Source organism: Scardinius erythrophthalmus (genome assembly GCF_964197995.2).
Source record: "Scardinius erythrophthalmus genome assembly, chromosome: 4".
Taxonomy (NCBI): domain Eukaryota; kingdom Metazoa; phylum Chordata; class Actinopteri; order Cypriniformes; family Leuciscidae; genus Scardinius; species Scardinius erythrophthalmus.
The window spans coordinates 27184410-27190409 of NC_138224.1; the positions used below are offsets into that span (position 1 = coordinate 27184410).

At 38.0% G+C, this 6000-nt stretch overlaps 1 protein-coding gene across 1 annotated transcript in view; it reads left to right on the forward strand.

Annotated features, from left to right (window-relative positions):
- The window catches only part of LOC308689276 (uncharacterized protein), a gene marked incomplete at its 3' end in the record, with an annotated part of 36958 nt that overhangs the window by 22520 nt on the left and 8438 nt on the right, over positions 1-6000 (forward strand). The window lies entirely within an intron of this gene.

Genomic DNA, 6000 nt, shown 5'->3' on the forward strand with positions numbered 1-6000 from the left:
GACAACGCAGTCCTGCAGTGTCAACTAGTCTCTCCCCTGTTTTTGAGGTTTATGCGGAGATAACGTTTTTCTAAAAAAATTAATGCTGAAACTTATTTCAAAGTTTGCGTTCTCGAGCCACCAGGCACTGTTGTTTTGCGAATGAGCAGGGGCCTGTTTCAGAAAGGAGGTTTAGTGAAAACTCTGACTATGTTAACCCTGAAATGAGGGAAACTCTGGGTTTTCTGTTTCAGAATGGGAGGTTACCATGGGAACTTACTCTGTGAACCTAACCTGGTCGGGAGCAGGTTTTCTTTGGTAAACCCAGAGTTTCTTTAGGTCTCCTCCCCTTTTTTAAAGAGGAAGCAGTGTTTAAACACCAAATTCATTCTTTCGGTACATTTATTCATTGCTGTTTTTGCTGCTGTTTTTTCCCCAATTTTTTTATTAAGATGATTTATTAGTCTATTTAACTCCTTAACTGGCAACTGAAAATACAGTAGTATATTAGAGTTACATAAAGTAGTTCTAAACAAATTCTACCAAATTAAACTGTGGCATTTACTGAAAATCACTGAACTGTGTTCATCTGTGCAACAGAAGTTGACGGACCCTCCTCCTGCTGTTCTTCCACACTCTTGGGGCGCGGGGGGAGATACGAATACCTGTTTATACTTTGATTTAAACTTAGATTCTATAGGCTACTCCACATAAAAATGTGAAAAAATCTGAATGTGTAGATTGTTTGATGTGTAGACACATAATATTAACATTACCTCTGTAGGCCTCTCTATGGCAGCAGAAGCTCTTTATCCCCATCGTCATGTGAAGATGAGCATTTGGTCGAGTACACTTTATAACACTTTGTCATAATTTCTGGTGTATTGAGTAGGCGACTTACGACTGCCTGTGGTTCTGTTGGGACAGGAGGCTCCAAAAGACAGATATTACCATCAGAATCTGTTGGGACCAACAAAAAAAGCCCAACCCAAAAATAAATAAATGGAAATATAAAAAATAGCCTATATAAAAAATAACACGTAAACCTCTTACATTTTATGAAGGCCCTTGGATCTTCAGGAGTGACTGGCTCTGAAGTCCCTCCTGGATAGAAAAATGCTAGACACTGGATGCTATTTAGTTATTTAATATGTCAAATGTTTGTAAAGTCAGGTAGCCTACACCCATGATATGCTCAAGCCTTACCTGATTGAATTATGTTTTTATATTTAATTTTCAGCTGCTGCCATGTTCTTTTAATAACTGCTGGATTGCCCCTACATGAAAATTAAAATTAGGTTGAATAACATACTGTTCTTCCAGTTTCACCTCTGATATTATAACAGTTGGGTAAGTTACTCTAAAATAGACATCTTCAACAGTGTAATTAGTTTAATGTAATAATGACTATCTTTAGAAAGTATTGGTCTTACTTATTACTAATTACTAAATCCCATATCAACCTCAACCACTTGAACAATACAAGGAGAGACAAGGAACTGCACTTTTAATGCTTTTAAATAAACAATATACAATTGCATGAATTATTCTTGAATTGACCAAAGTGTGTAGAGGGAGAAGGTTACATAAAAAATATACCTTTTAAAAATGTATGTTAAATATACAGAATTGTTCTATAGTCTAATGCAATTACATCAGATTTCACTTTAAATTACAGAAGAACTAAGAGTAATCCCTTTAATTAAATTACAGTATTTAGATTACTTGGTAATTAATTACACCCAACACTGTATAACAGTTATTAAAATGTAAACTTGTGTATTAACTCGAGCAACTATTTTCTCCCTAGCTAACTCTCTGTCCTTTGCTGCCGGAGCCGATATTTAATAATATGTGTTCGTACTCTCCATATGCTTGCTGAAGCTCATCCAGTTTTGCTGGTGAGAAATATGCAGACCTCTCCTTGTCTGGCGCTGCCATGGTGACTCATAATATCTGCGCTCCATTGATAATGGCTTTTTATAGTTGTGGTGCACACGCTTATTAACTCAGAGTCAGTCAACTCTGAGTTGATTGAACTAACTCATTTCAGCTGTTCTGTAACCGAAAACTCAGTTTCCCATCTCAGGGTAAGTCAACTCAGAGTTCAAGTTTTAACTCAGAGTTGGTTGAACCTCCTTTCTGAAACAGGCCCCAGGTCGGAGCGCATTAGGTGTTTTCTGTTAGAATGGTGACGTGCAAGCGGCCTCTAAGTTAATAAATAATGATCTTTGCAACAGAAGTGAATCAATCAAAACCAACTTTATTTTTGGACAATAACTTTATTCCAGAGCTGCTCTAAAGCCAAAACAATCTCTGTTACTTTAATTTCCCATTATCACTGTAAAGCTGCTTTGAAACCATCTATATTGTTAAAAGTGCTAAATAAATTAAGGTGACTTGACTTAAGAAGTGATTTGCCCATGTTTACTACTTTTATTTGCAAACTTCACTTCATTTTACTTTGACTTTGATGCTTTCCCCCCTTTTGATATGTACATATTATCACTTTTGGCCTGACCATCTCCTTGCTATGTGTAACCCTCTGCTGTTGAGTCCACATTCAAGGTTTCTGTTAAGTCTGTTCAAGTCAAGTCTTTGTTTTTTCTTTCTTTACTACTTATTTCCCATTGTTTAAATAAACTACACTTGGTTCAAACTTTACTTGCCTTCAGTGGACAATCTTTTACAGAAGGCTCCACCACCACCTTGCTGTTTTGGATTTGTTTGAATGACCTCTGCCAATTTTCTGGCCCTGCTTTTGTCTTACCTGTTAAAGGGATGGTTCGGAGTAATTTCAACCTAGGGTCCTTTGCACCATGACCTCGAGCCAAACACCCCTCCAGAAGCTTTTTTTCCCTTGGTCGACATTATTAAAGTTAGTGCCCATAAAAGTCCTTTGCAAAACTCACAAGTGTAAGGGAAAATCTAGTGAATTTAACACTCCATAGAAATATATCCCAAGTTTTTTTTTTTTTTTTTGAAGTGTTGACAACTTAGTGTTAACTAATTGTTGCAAACTGGTACTACCAACAAAATATTAGTGCATTCCTGGAACTGGGCGTAATTACACTACATCCTTATGCATCGCTTTCTGCCGGACTTTTACGGGCTTTTCCCAAATCACGGAAGTGACCTCGACATTCGGGTTAGCGGTAGCATGAGCCAAGTGTTATTTAAATAAACTCCTGATGTACTTACAAACTTTCCAATGCCTCGTTTTATGAGTACAGAACCTATTTGTACTATAAAAGTTTGGTACCATTCCGGGCATTATTAGTGGGGTAATTTATGAGGTACAAACTTGGATACATTAGCGCCTGCACTAAGCCATTCGGCTGATATCTCTAAATAAGCTCTAACTTTAAAGGCATAGTTCACCCAAAAATGAAAATTCTGTCATCATAGACTCACCCTCGAGTTGTTTCAAACCTGTATGAATTTCTTTTTTCTGCTGAACACAAAATATATTTTGAAAAATGTCTGTAACCAAACAGTTGACATGTCCATTTACTTCCATAGTAGGAAAAAAAATACTATGGAAGTAAATGGACACATCAACTGTTTGGTTACAGACATTTTTCAAAATATAAATTCATACAGGTTTGAAACAACTTGAGGGTGAGTCTATGATGACAGAATTTTCATTTTTGGGTGAACTATCCCTTTAAAAATGTTCGACCAAGGGGAAAAAAGGCTTCTGGAGGGGTGTTTGGCTCAAGGTTATGGTGCAAAGAAAGGACCCTAGGTTGACATTCCTCCGAGCCATCCCTTTAAACACTGTATACAGATCCTCACACAAATCATCTCTTTACTATGCAGGTATTCACAAGATAATGTATACATAAATATTACTCGGTTCAGTGTGCTGTTTAAAATATTACTCTTTTAAAAGAAAAAACTCAGTTTTATTAGCTTATTAAGCATACATTTTGTAATCAAAATGTTAAAAAGGTAAACATTTGAACCAGGGGCTTTTTCAGCACCAAAGGTTCTGTGTACAACAAAAACTGCCATAGTTTACCAAACCTGTCTACCAAACCTGTCCAGTTTGTGTAAACCCCGGAGTTGCCGTGCAAATTCACTCTGCATCTTCCCTCTCAGCGCTTGTAGTTTTTGGGATATCTCTTCCTTTTGCCTTACAGACAGACGACAGTGTTTTGGGCCACGAGTCAAGAATTTCAAGAGGTGTCTGACTACTCCTAAGATGAACATATGCATGTAATCTAATACAAATGAGCTTACACAAGGAATTCCTGCAGCAATTAAGGGGCTGACACTGGTTTGGTGGTTTCTGTACTCTGCTCTACTGAAAGCTTCATCTGATCGAGAAGGGCATTCCTGTTCATTGAACACAATTCTTCCCTCAACATGATCGCCTCTGATTACACATCTCTTACAACTCTCATAGGAATTGTGATTCTTAATACATTTTAGATATGCTCTTGCTGCTGATACAGATCAGAGCTTCAATATTGATGGTGTATGTCTGTGCCCGGTTGCATAAAGCACCTTAAGTGTAATTTTCCCTTAAGTTCGCCCTTATGTTTCCCTTAAACCCAAGGGTGTTGCAGAAAAAAACCCTTAAGTGTTACTTAAGGGTTTCTTTAAGTGAAACGTCATAAACACTTAGAATTTCCCTTAAATGCTGTTTTTTTCACTTAACTAATCCCTTAAAAAGCGTTAAGTGTTGCATAAAACCCCTTAACGGTAATTTCCCTAAGTATAACTTAAGGTTTGGAAATCGTAACCTTAAGAGTAACGCGGACAAAAATAAGACGACATGGCTGAATTTATGGAACCAGCTGAAGATCATTATGTGCCAAGAAAAAATTTTAGGGATAGGGAGAACCCTTTGGACCATTTTAGCGATGAAAAATTGTTGCAAGAATACCGGTTTGATCGACGTGCAATATTACCATTGCGACCATTACAACATTAGATGTTTGTGCCTAATGTAACGTTAGGCTAAACACTACACATCGGCCGGGCTGCGATCAGACGGGTCATATAAACACCTAAAAGTCATTTAAAAATTACCCCGAGAAACAGTGCATTGCTGTGCTGTTGGTACACACGTACATAGCACATTTGGCACAAATTAGCTTATCTTATGTGACATTTTATCAGTGAGACTTCTCTGCAGTTCTCCTCGAAATTGAATGCGGGTCCGCTAAACCGGAAGGTGGTTTACAACGGAAGTCCTGAACAGAAGTAAAAGTGGGCAGGGTGGAATAAGGTGAATAGTCTCTGTGACTGGTGTCCTCTGTTGTCAGAACCTTGTGGTGTATGCAGTGTTTGTTCCTGTCCCGTTTTTGCTGTGACCTGTGTTTCCTGTGGAGTTTTCGTCGTGTCTTCGTCTCAACTCACCTTCGTCATCTTCCTGGATTTGGATCATCACTTCTGCCATCACCCTTCACCAGCCGGTTGCCTATTGAAGTCCCTGTGTCACTCTCCCGCCCCAGTGTGGCGTGTGTGTGACTCTGACCACTCTGTTTATTTCTAATAAACATACTTTGTACCTGCTATTGTCTCCTCTCTTGTAATCATGAGAAAATGAAGATATTGAGGAATTTAATGATAAAATATGTGGAGCTGTTATTAACACTGCAAAAAAGATTATTGCAAAAACACAGAAAAGTATAAGAAGAAAGCAGTTCCATGGTGGACAGAAGAATGTAATTGTCACCATTAAGTTCATTGTCACTGTCATCATCTTCTTCACTCCTTGGCCCACACCTGCACCTCCTCTACCATTACCCGCATCTGCCAGTCATCATCATCATGGTCTTCAGCTGTTGTCTCATTATCATCTGTGTATTTAAGTTCCCTTCATGTCCTTGTCTGTGATTGTTTGTGGACAGTGCACACTATATGTGCCTCACATGCTTTTTCTTCTTGGATATACTATCGTTATTGGAATAAAGCTTCTTGTTATTTTGTTACCCGCACTTCTTCATTGAGTCCAAGTGTGACAGTAATAAAGCAATAAGGGATAGAAACCGTGCATAAAATATAATA